The following is a 12,963-nucleotide window of genomic DNA, read 5'->3' as shown; positions in this document are numbered from 1 at the left end:
ACCTATAAAGATAATTTGGAATTAAATACATGAGTGGATTAATAAAATGTGGTATATGTATACCATGGAGTTCTACTCAGCCACAACAAACAATGGTGATACAGCACCTCTTGTTCTATCCTGGATAGAGCTGGAGCCCATTCTACTAAGTGAAGTATCCCAAGAATGGAAAAATAAGCACCACATTTACTCACCATCAAATTGGTTTTAACTGATCAACACCTAAGTGCACATATAGTATTAACATTCATTGGGTGTCGGGCATATGGGACAGGGGAGGAAGGGATGGGTATATGCATACACAATGAGCGAGATGAGCACCGTCTTGGGGATGGGCATGCTTGAAGCTATGACTCGAGTGGGGCAAGGGCAATATACGTAACCTAAACATTTGTACCCCCATTATATGCTGAAATAAAAAAGAAAAAAAAAACAATAATTAAATTAATATTTCGGGAGCTAGCTTCTTCCACACATGTAAACAAACCTGCACAGTGTAAGTGGTTCTTTGGTACAGCATCTTTACTCTGGTGGCTGGTCTCATTGTTTATAGGATCGCTATGCACGGCATCACTTTCATCGTAACTTTTTATTCAATTTTGTCAGTCTGTGAGATAAAGAGGTACACAGAGCAAAATCCAAAAGGCTCCTGAATATAGGCACTCTTGTCCCCGTGGAGTTGGGATGCACCACCCTCCTTGCAGGTAGATAAGTTTACCAGCCCAGAAGCTCTCCAAACCCCATAGTTTAGGGATTTATAAGGAGCCTTCATCATGTGGGCATAACTGATTAAATCTTTAGTCCATCTCTGCTCCTCAGAGGATGGGGATTAGGACTGAAAGTCCAAAGCTTGTATCATGGCTTGGTCTTTTTGGTGACCAGACCCCATCCTGAAGCTATCCAGGAGCCCACCAAGAGTTACCCCATTAAAAACAAAGATGTGTGCTCGCTTCAGCAGCACATATACTAAAATTGGAACGATACAGAGAAGATTAGCATGGCCCCTGCGCAAGGATGACATGCAAATTCATGAAGCATTCCATATTTAAAAAAAAAAAAAAAACAAAGATGCTCCTATCACCCAGGAAATATCAAAGAATTTAGAAGTTCTGGGTAAGATACTTTTATCACCTCATGGCTCAGGAAATTGTAAATTTTAAGAGTCCTATGTTAGAACCAGGATTAGATATCAGACATGCATTTCTTATAATATCACACACCCATAATCTCTCTAGCAGAGGGCTGTACAGCCACCCCTTGATGTTCTCTCCAGAACATGCTTTCTTATTATGTTGCAATACAGAGACGCTGATAATTTTCCAAACCTTCAAGTTCTGGTTCATTTTTTGCTTAACAATTTCAATTTATCTATCACCTCTCATGATTTACTATAAGCAGTGGTAAGAAACCAGGACACATTTTCATCACTTTGCTTAGAAATACTGTCAGTTAATTATCCAAGTTCATCACCAAAGTTCTACTTTCCCCAAAACATTGGTACACAACTTTTGTTTCTTTGTAACCAAGATCACTGTTCCTCCAGTTTCCAATGACATGTTTTGCATTTCTGTTGAACACCTCAACAGAAGCACCTTTAACATTCATATTCCTACTGGTATTTCATTGGTGATGATATATGTATTCTCTAGGACAATAGAAGCTTTCCCTGAAGCTCTCCTTTTTTCTTTCTGAGCACTCATTAGAATTGCCATTAATGTTAATATTTTTACCAACTCTCATCAAGGCAATGTAGATTTTTTCTAACATGCACCTCAGTACCTTCTAGCCTCTCTTACCCAGTTCCAAAGCCACTTCCACATCTTTAGGTATTTGTTATAGGAGCACCCCACTCCTGGTATCAAAGTGTCTATTTATTTGCTAAGATTGCAGTAGCAAAGTATCGTAATTCTGTAGTCTAGCAGTGTGAGATTAAAGTGTTGGTAGCCTCCGTTTCTAGTGAGGCCTTTCCACTTGGCTTGCAGAGGCCTGTCTATCCCCTGTGTCTTCACATGGTTTTCATTCTGTACCCATCTGTGTCCTAATTTTGTCTTCTTATAATGACATCTGTCATATTAGATAAATTACTGTCCCTTTAAAGACTATATCTCAAAATATAGTTACATTCTGAGGTACTGTCTGTTAGAATGTCAACATATGAATTTTGGGGAAACACAATTTATTCTCTAACAGAGGTGGATGCTAAAGTGTAGCAAATGTTACTAGATGTCTTCTCAATATCCATTCTTTTCTTAGTAACAGAACCATGATTTTAGTCTAAGCAGCAATATTCCTATGTAAATATTACTGTTACATGGCTCCATTGTAGGCAAATTTGTCAAAATATATATGTTAGAAATTGTTAGCTGCAAATTCCAATTGCCATTTTGGGCATTGCTTCTTCCTTGAATATGGAAGTCAATTAAAGATGTTGTGCCTGAAGGACAAAAGGGTCCCTGGTCTCATCATAGAGCTACCATCCTATCCTTGGAAGACGGATAACTTGGGGTAGATTCAGTATAATGATGTTGCATACATACCCCACAATATTAGTAACTTACAACAAATATTTATTTCTTGTCCACAGATTGCTGGCAGACTGTATTTCCACTAATCTTAGCTGGGGATCAGCTGGACTTCAGGCTTTAATTACCTGGTATATGCTCTTCCCACGGGGGAAGGAAAACATGCACAAGGAGGTGACAGAAAATTTCCAGACCTCATAAAGACTTGTCTAAGAAAAGGCATACTAGAACTTTCACTTCTGTTTCATTGGTCAAACAAGTCTTACAGCCAAGCCCAAGTGATAAGCCATTGACAATTTAGATACAAAGGGATGCAGAGTTCTATTCCAGGGAGGGTGGAAAACATTAAGAAAAATATATACAAATAATTGAATATTCCACAAATGCCTGTGCCCTGCTGTTCATAATAGATAAAAGAAATGCCTATTTTGTTTGAATTTCTCCTATTTGTGGTCTTTGTTACTTGTATCATGGTACAATTTTAACTTATACCTAGTCTTTCACATTTCACTTACTACCGCTTCTGTACTGAGAAGTTGTTTTATGCTGTATATTTTAACTTTTATAATTGTGATATCAATGTAAAAAGCAAGCCTATTTGAATCCCAAAACCAAATGTAACCTGATTTGTGGATGCCAAAATCTGGTGGACTTCAACCAAATAGTTTAGGAAAGGAAGTAGATGGAAAGAAGATAACAAGTGTAAGATTCAAGTGTAGATGTCTAGGAGATGGTGCAAAACAGTAGCAACATTTCAGCAGGAGTCCAGTGGATATGATCAATAACAGAACAACAGAAGTAACAAGATGTTATGAACATCTTAAAAACAAATTCATGATATTGACTCATTTAATGTGAGAAGAACCAAGATTTTCGTGCATAAGTTAAGAACATATTTAAATTAGCCAACCAAATATGTATGTATAAAGTACTAATACACGTTTTGGAAGTCAGGTACACTATTTTTCACCCCACAGAGATAAAAAGTCCTGCATAACTCAGTGTTGTGTACCTTATGAATGTGTGAGTATATTAATGAATCAATAAGAAGAGAGGTAGCATTTTTTAATTTTGTTTTCCTGTAACTCTGAATAAAACACTAGTGTCAATATTTTCTTGGGTTAATATAAGCAAGTCTGTTAAGATTAAACAAAAGAAGGAAATAATTCACTAAATATTTTATATTTGATTTACTATGGTAAATTATGCTGAATGAATTAAAAACATTAAAAGTTTTCAAATGTAAATTTAACTTACTTAAAATACATAAGAACCATACTTAGAGTTTAAAATTCATGGTAAACAGGAAGAAGTTTACATTTATTGGCCAAATGAAAAACTACAGAACTTTTGAATCAGAAAAGTTAATTTGACACTTCAGTGATAATTCTATAATGGGAACATACTTTCCAAAGTCATTAATTAATATATGTAGCCTATAAAAGTTGCCAGGTTAGAGATAGCTAAATCTATAAATGCATAAAGAAGTTTATAATTAAATAAAAATAACCTTATGAAATATGTTGATAGTGTATAATTAATAATTGCTGTATAAATTTATGATATTAATCATATATATTTGTTTTAAATTTCAAATATTAACATAATATTGTTAACCTATATTGTAAAATTTATTTCCCATAAGATACATGCAAGATAATATAAGTCTCAATATAATACAGGCACTGCAGAATCTTCTCCTTTTAGAGAATTTATACTACAGTTTTAGACTCTCTTTTGACCCTAATTTATTCTTACTTTAAAAAATAATAGTTAATTAGTAAGAAACAAAACAATTCAAATTCAACAGCACACACACAATTAAATGTTTGTCCTATTATGCTAGTTATTATTTTCACTCTCATAAAGGATTTTGAGAAAATTACCTGGGTTTTAAGGTAAAATCTCATTTTTATTTTATTTTATTTTTTTTGCTGAAAAAGAAAATCAAATAATGGCAAAATTTGAAGCATTCCTTTAAAATCATTCCTTATTTCTCCACATTTTTAATAGTAGCATCAATGCCATCAATTAAACCTTTTCTCTAAACAGAAACAACAAAAATGGTATGCTTCATTGGTTCCCTAACAATAAAATAACCTGATTGGTTATTTTTCCTGTTTATTTATTGTGATCAATGCATTGAGTTTTAACCTTCTTAGTAGCAATATTCCTATAAAACCAATTATAGAGCAGATACAAACTTCATATCCTCCTTTATTTGAATAAGCCAAACCATTGGGGTTACTATTTCAATTTGAGCATTCTTTTTTATTGAGTTTTTTATTGTTGTTTTGCCTTCATTTTAAAAGTATATCTAACTCATTTAAAAGTATACTTTTATTCTAGGTATACTTCCCATTAAGAGCCAAGTTTTGTTTTAAAAAATACCATTTTAAAACTTGAGAAAAGGTAACAAAGTAGAGGGTATATATTCATCTCCTTTAGTCATTTGCTTGATGAAACCCATGATTAAATCTACCAAACATATGACCAATTGGATAGCCATTCAGATTTTCCTCACAGGATGGAGTGAAGCTGAGGGATGTATTTGATAACTCACAATGTCATTATCTACATTGCCGATAAATTGCTTCTAATCTGAGTCTACTCAATGAAGAAATAGTCAACCTTATGTCCTATTTAGTGATTGTATCACCAAATAAGATAACATTGATGACTGATTATTTTATTTATAGAATCAAGGCATAAGTCTTGATCTGTTTTACTTAATTCATAAAAAAGGTAATGACCATATCCAAAAGAAATATATCCATTTTAGAAAACAACTACTTTATTTATCTTTTTCAACCTGTATTCTGACCATTCTGTTTTATAATTTCAGGTCTGATCCATTTTAGTACTTAGACACAGGATGGTATTTATTACTCTTCAAAGACAAGGTGCATTTTCAGGAGTTTGTATATCTTTCATATGGTTCTCTCTGCCCCTCTTCCACCTGTTAAAACATACCTAGTATTTGATCCCTAGGTTAAGTGTAATATTTATGTGATGCTGTCTCTGACTTTAAAGAGCTCATTAAATTTCTTTCTCCTGTGAAATTTTACATATTCACACATCTCATTTCATCCCTATAATAAACCTACCTGATAAATATAAACAATTCCCACTTTATAGATGAGAAAATAAAATCACAGAAATTAGAGAACTTTTTCAGTGTCATTCAACAACAACAAAAAAATATGCATTGAAGGTTGTTTTCATTTAAACCAGTTTCATTGAAAATTCTAGCTCTTTCCACTCTCTAAACTGCCATGTTACATCTCTCCCTCTCTCTTTGACCTCTTCTATGCCTAATGGATTGCTTTCTAGATCCATGCCTATGTATCTTTCTCAGTAACTTATCAGCGTGCTCTTCGTGGGCAGAAAACATATTTTTGTGGTATTTATAGACCGAGCCCTCTGTGGATTTTCTGGCACACAGTAGGTGCCAAATGAATATTTATTAATCTGACCTGGAGAAAGACTATTTGTCAAGAAGCACTCCCCTGTTTAATTCTATGGACAAGTGTCTTTTGCTATTTTTGAAGACTTTCCAAGAAACAAATTACTTGTAAATGCACACATTATTCCATTTTGCCATGCCTGGAAGGATTATGCATAGCCCTGTGACTAATATAATCAAGGTAGTGTAACTTAAAGGATTCACTGACTGGTAGAGCTTGAGAAATCATTTGGCAACCTTAACTTAGCTCACTGATATGAACTAATACATTTAATAGTTCTGTCAGAATGCCTAGGTACTTCTCTAAGAGATGCTACAGGAATTTTCACACATCAACAGTAATAGATATAATTTATTACTGTTTCTATAATGTCTTGAAAAATATAAGTCATACTGATCTTCAGGGATTCTTATCAGTTGTATTCAACGATTATTACCATGCAATTGAGAAACATAAAAAGAACATCTTTAAGTATAGTTGAACTCCACAGTTAGCTGCATATCAAGTCATTTACACTTTTTGGCAGCTTCCTGGAGTATAGCAATATTGTTTCCTGCCATCAACAGATGGAGTCTCAATGTGAGAACTGCTACTGTAAAACCTGCAATATGTCAGGTTAAAGATTAAGTGAAATCAATGTTAGAGGGTGCTACATATTATATATTAAAATTGTATATAGTGTGCCAATTATAAGCTTCGTGAATTTACTTATTAAAGAACAAGATTTATGATAAAAACTTCAATATAGATATGGTACTCTATGAAAACAAACTTATGTCCCTGATGTGAGTGACAGATGCTACGGAAGCTGCACAACATCATGCTTCTCTGCTTTTCAAATTAAAGATGTACAAAACAAGAACATTTTTATGGGTTGCTGTTAAGCTTGATGGACCAAGAAGTTGACAGCTTTTAAAATGTTTTAAGTGCATATAATTGTGCATATTAACATCAAGAATTTTTTCTTCCCTCTTTTTCCAGATAAATGGCTTAATCTCAAACAGCATTGTTTTGAAATTCACAAATGGTAATGGGCAAGTTTCTTGAAATATACAAGACCGAGATACATATTTTGTATTTGAGTTTAAACTCAATTCTCTTTATAATTATGGAAGACATTATGTTGCCAAGTTAGATGCAAAGTGCAAACAAATCAGAGATTTTGCTCATTAATTTAATGATCCAATCAATAAAGAGACACAGGTAGAACAGAGGGAAGTCTGACATGTACCTTCCTTAACATATCAAATATAAGACCTTTGGCCCTGAGCAATGCATGAGGTGTCTAACAGACAGTACAGGTTACTTTACATAGCATGAAACAGCTCTACTTTATATCCCAGACTTTGCATAGCTTATGTGATATTCTACAGAAAGCCACGTTATAAATTTATATATCCTAGGTTTGTCTTACATAAGCAGTGCTACACCAAGGACATCCTGCTCAAAGCATTTCCTAACAAGGCCTCTGCATCTAAAAAAATCTTTACCTATATATAGCAGCTAGATTATTAGCAACTTTTTTTATATAATTTCAGAATATTATGGGGGTACATCTTCTGCCCCCATTTGGACAGCTTTAATTCCCCTCTCTTGTGTGATTGCTCTGGCAAGGACTTTCAGCACTATGTTGAATAGAAGTGGAGATAGTGGGCAACCTTGTGTGGTTCCAGTTCTAATCAGAAATGCTTTCAACTTTTCCTCATTCAGTATGATATTGGCTGTGGGCTCATCATATACGGTTTTGATAATTTTAAGGTATGAACCATCCATGCCTATTTTGTTAAGAGTTTTTATCATGAAAATGTGCTAGATTTTGTCTAATGCTTTTTCTGCATCTATTGAATCATAGGGTCTTTGTTCTTGCTTTTATTTATGTGGTGTATTGCATTTATAGATTTGCGTATGTTGAACCATCCTTGCATCTCTGGGATAAAGCCGACCTGGTCATGATGAATTATTTTTTTGATGTGCTATTGGATTCAGTTTGCTAAGATTTTGTTGAGGATTTTTGCATTTATATTCATGAGGGATATTGGTCTGTAGTTTTCTTTTTTTATTGTGTCCTTTCCTGGCTTTGGTATCAAGGTGATATTGGCTTTGTAGAATGAGTTGGGGAGGATATCATCCTTCTCAGTGTTGTGTAATAATTTCTGTAGTATAGGTATAAGTTCTTCTTTGTAAGTTTGGTAAAGTTCAGTTGTGAGCCATCTGGTCCGGGACTTTTTTTGTTGGAACATTTTTAATTGCTGTTTCAATTCTGTACTTGATATTGGTCTGTTCAGGAATTCTATTACTTCCTGATTGAGCCTAGGAAGGTTGTGTGTTTCTCAGAATTTGTCCATATCCTGCACATTTAGTAGTTTTGGGGTACATAGATTTTTGTACTATTCAAAGATAATGTTTTGTATTTCTATGATGTCTATAGTGACCTCTTCTTTTTCATTTCTAATTGAGCTTATTAGAGTCCTTTCCTTTCTAGTTCTTATCAATCTAGCAAGAGGGCTATCAATTTTGTTTATCTTTCAAAAAAACCAATTTTTGATTTTATTAATCTTCTGTATAGTTCTTTTGTTCTTGATTTCATTTAGTTCTGCACTCATCAGTTATTTATTTTCTTCTGCTAGGTTTAAGATTGATTGCTCTTCCTTTTCTAGTTCCTTGAGATGGTTATTAGTTTGATTTGTGAATTTTCTGTCTTTTGGATGTGGGCATTTAATGCTGTTAGTTTTCCTCTCAGGAATGCTTTTGCTGTATCTCAGATTTTTATAACTTGTGTTCCCATTACCATTTAGTTCAAAGAATCTTTTGATTTCCATCTGGATCTCCTCCTTCACCCAACAGTCATTCAGCAACAGATTGTTTAACTTCCATGACTTTGTGAAGTGGTGAGTGTTCCTGTTGGAATTGAACTCTAATTTTATTCCACTGTGGTCTGAGAAGATACATGGTATAATTTCTGTTTTTTAAAATTTTTTGAGATCTGATTTGTAGTATAGGATGTGTTTGATTTTAGAGAAAGTTCCATGAGCTCATGATAAGAATGTATATTTGGCTTTATTTGGGTGGAATGTTCTGTAGATATCTGTTAGACCCATTTGTTCTAGAGCTCTGTTTAAGTTCATTGTTTCCTTGCTTATTTTCTGCTTGGAGGATCTGTTCCATTCAGTCAGTGGGGTGTTGAAATCCCCAGCTACTATGGTATTACTCTATACCATGTTATCTAGATCAAACAGGATTTGCTTTATGCATCTGGGTGCTCTTGTGTTGGGTGCATAAATATTAAGAATTGTTAAATCTTCTTATTAGATTTTTCCATCCACCACTATATAATGACCATCTTTCTTTTTACTTTTGCTGTTTTAAAGTTTAAGTTATCTGATACAAGAGTAGCTACCCCACATTTCTTTTGGTTTCCATTTGCCTGGAAGTTTGTTTTCCAACCCTTCATCTTGAGTCTAAAAATATCTTTAAGGGTAAGATGCATTTCCTGGAGACAGCAGATACTTGGCTTGTTTTTTGTTTTTTTTTTAATCCACTCACCAGTCTATATCTCTTCAGAGGACAATTCAAGCCATTCACATTTATTGAGAGAATTGATATTTGGAGTAGATTTCTGTTCATACTATTCATAAATTCGTATTGTTTTGTTTTACCCCTTGAGCCATTGTGGAATCAGGGTTCTGGATTTTAACTCTTGAGTGATTTTACATTGGTGGGTGTCTATTGTGTTGTTCAGTGTATAATGCAGATCTGAGTACTTCCTGCAGGGCAGGTTTGGTCTTCACAAATTCCATCAGTGATTACTTGTCTGGGAAAGTCTTTATTTCTCCTTCATATATGAAGCATAGTTTTTGAAGATATAGAATTCTAGGTTGACCATTATTCTGTTTTAGAAGATTGAGAATGGGTCCCTAGTTCCGTCTGGCTGGTAAGGTTTCAGTTGAGAAGTCTACAGTTAGTCTGATAGGTTTTCCTTTGTAGATTATCTGCTATTTTCATCTTAGTGCTTGAAGGATTGCCTCTTTTGTGTTTACTTTGGCCAACATAGCAACTAAGTTATGTGGTGATTGCCTTTTCACATTGAGTCTCCTGGGAGTGCTGTGTGCTTCTTGAACCTGGATATCTAGATTTCTGGCCAGGCCAGGTAAGTTTTCCTCCATTATTACAATAAATAGATTTTCCAGCCCTTGTGTATTTTCTTCTTCTTCTCTCTAGGATGCCTATAATTTTTATGTTTGATTTCTTTATGTAATCCCATATTTCTTGTATGTTTTGTTCATATCTCTTTCTTCTGTGTTCTTTTTCTTCATCTGATTAGTTTAGCAGGTAGGCATGATCTTCAAGTTCTGAGATTCTTTCCTCTGTGTGATCCAACCTATTCTTAAGGCTTTCCACTGTGTTTTGCAGTTGTTTGAATGCCTCTTTCATTTCCAGTATTTCCGTTTGGTTCTTTCATAATATTTAAATTTCTTCAGAGAATTTTTCATTCATTACCTATATTCTTGTGGCTTTTTTGGGTTGTGTTTCTATTTTCTCTTCAATTCTATTGAGTTTTCTTACAATCCATATTCAGAATTCTTCCCCTGCCATTTTAATCATTTAATTTAAGTTGATATCCATTGAGAACTGGGGGTGCTAGGATTGGTTTATTGCCCTATCTCCAAGTCCCCAAGGGTTGTTCCTTGACAGTGCTGGGGAGAGGTGAGCTGGTCCTGTATTGCCTTAGGGGTATTTTAGCAAGTTGGGTTACCTCTAACCTAATGTCTTCACCTCTAGCAAATGGAGACTAGTAAGTTGGTCCTCCTGCTTAAGCTACAAGCTGGTGGATTGCACCTGTGGGTATGGCTCCACTGTCCTCTAATTGCTTGAGATCGAAGGCACTGTGTTAAGTTACAGTCTCTGTCATTGATTGTAGTTTGTGTAGAGGAGCCTGTTATTGAGGTAATCTGGTATCTCTGTGGTAGACTTTGGTCCCCCAGATGGGGTATATGAATGCCTCAATCTTTGAGGGGGGACTTGACAATACTGAGAGTTGCTTGGACCCTTTTCCCGCTTAAGGTGGGGGTAGGGGCAAGATAGGTGGCAGTTGGTGTGCGCAAGCCTGGGTGTATATGCTTCTGTGGTTGCTTGACTTGCCACTAGGTGGAGCCACTAATGTGTTATCTAACGCTCTTTGAAAACACTTGGAGGGCAGCTCCTGATGTGAGGGGTCAATTGGTGCAATTGCTGACATCTATGACCAGGTTTTTCCTTCCCTGTCCACAAACCTCAATGCCGGTGACCATCCTGACCTGTAGAGCAAACCCTGGATTTATGTTCTTATTAGATGGCCTAAGCTGGTCCAGTGGGCCAAATCAACAGGCTGCTGACTATTTCTTTGGCTCCAGGGTCCCACAGATTCACATCTGTCACATAAAGTGGCTTTCCTGCCTCATAAAGTGGCTTTCCTGCCTCCTACCCACCTCCAAAGATGGAGTCTGCCCTGCTTGGCACAAAAGTCCACGGGCTGGGGAGGGGTGTTGCCTGAAACCACTGTGTGTGGCAGCATCTCTGGGCTGGGGACTCCAAAGATGGCAGCTGCCCACCCCTGGAGAAATGGTGTTGTGGGAAAGCACTGAAGGGTCCTCAACATGGGTCTGGCGAGCTGAATCAACAGGCCATGAGCTATTTTTCAGCACCAAAGTCCCACAGAGTCACACCAGCGGCACAAAGTGGCTTTTCTCTCTTCTCCCCACCTCCAAGGGCGGAGTCCACTGTGCCCTGCGGGGAAAGTCCCTGCTCTGGGGGTGGGGTGGTGCCTGAAATTGCTGCCTCTGCAGCATCTGCATGCTGAGCACCCCAAAGTTGGTGGCCATCCACCCCTCTGGAGAGCTAGCGTTGAGGGTGACCTCTCAAAAGTTGTTAGAATCTGGACCTGCGGGCTGAATCGACAGGCCACCAGCTGTTACTTTGGCATCAGTCCCACAGTCTCACATCTGCCTAACAGAGGGCCCTGCTCTTTTTGTCCCTCCCTGAGCCAGCTGAATCGCCAGCAGTTTCCAGGGACAGAGCTCCCTTTTTGGTGTTCACTTCCTGTGCTCTCGTCCTGCTGACCACTAGAAGGAGGTGCCAAACTCCCTTAGGTGGTTGCAATCACGGTCTCAAGAAGTAACCACTCAGACCAGTCCCTCCTTACCCCCCACTATTAGCAAATTTGTAAAGAAATGAGGTTAGATTGTAGGCCTCCATTCCTTCCAGGTAGCACTCCCCAAAGGTTAATCAAGAAAGAAATGGATAAAAGGCCCTATAAACTACCTTCTTCTCCATCCATCAGCAAGTCAGTGATCCGTTTTTAAAGAATTCTGTGATCATGGCAAAAACAAAGCTACTGTCTCTGATTAGTGGTTACAAATGTTGCATGCATTCAGTAAACAGAAGCAAGAAAAGAAAAATTATATAAAAGCATAGTTAGTACTTAAGTTTATTTAATTAAATTTAAATGGAATAAAATGCTTCTAAATATTAAATTCTTGATAAATTTATCAACATCTATGATGCAAACATACTTCTATAGAATAATATCACATTCTTATAAAATCCTTATAATTTTGAGACATCCAAAAACTGCAATTTATGGAGCAATTCTGCAATTGAGTCAGATATTTTGAAGAAATGATTTCATTCATTCAGGGGGAAAAATTACCAAGTATAATACAGGGACTTAATTTATAGAAGCAATTAAAAAATTAACCAGACCTCATCCTCCCATTCATATTTCACAGACCTTGAAAATGTGAAATTTGCATTCCTTGTTGAATAATAGTAAAGTGTTTGCATTTGCTTGCCACTATGCGGAGCTGGCATCATAGATAAGCAACCATTGCAGTCACATAAAATCCCACTTAAAAGGAGCTTAATGCTCTGTGGTTACCATCTTGAAATTTTTGACAATTATATTTTGAATTTGTGTTCTGTATGTAAAGTCCCACGGG

At 36.1% G+C, this 12,963-nt stretch overlaps 1 non-coding gene across 1 annotated transcript; it reads left to right on the top strand.

Moving 5' to 3' along the window:
• The first annotated feature begins 942 nt into the window (after positions 1 to 942).
• LOC138383056 (U6 spliceosomal RNA) lies at positions 943 to 1,049 on the top strand. Its single transcript, XR_011233512.1, has one exon. It is a non-coding gene; the product is annotated as a U6 spliceosomal RNA (small nuclear RNA).
• The last annotated feature ends 11,914 nt before the right edge of the window (positions 1,050 to 12,963 follow it).

The sequence above is a fragment of the Eulemur rufifrons genome, chromosome 4 (assembly GCF_041146395.1).
Source record: "Eulemur rufifrons isolate Redbay chromosome 4, OSU_ERuf_1, whole genome shotgun sequence".
Taxonomy (NCBI): Eukaryota; Metazoa; Chordata; class Mammalia; order Primates; family Lemuridae; genus Eulemur; species Eulemur rufifrons.
This window is presented reverse-complemented; position numbering and strand designations above follow the sequence as displayed.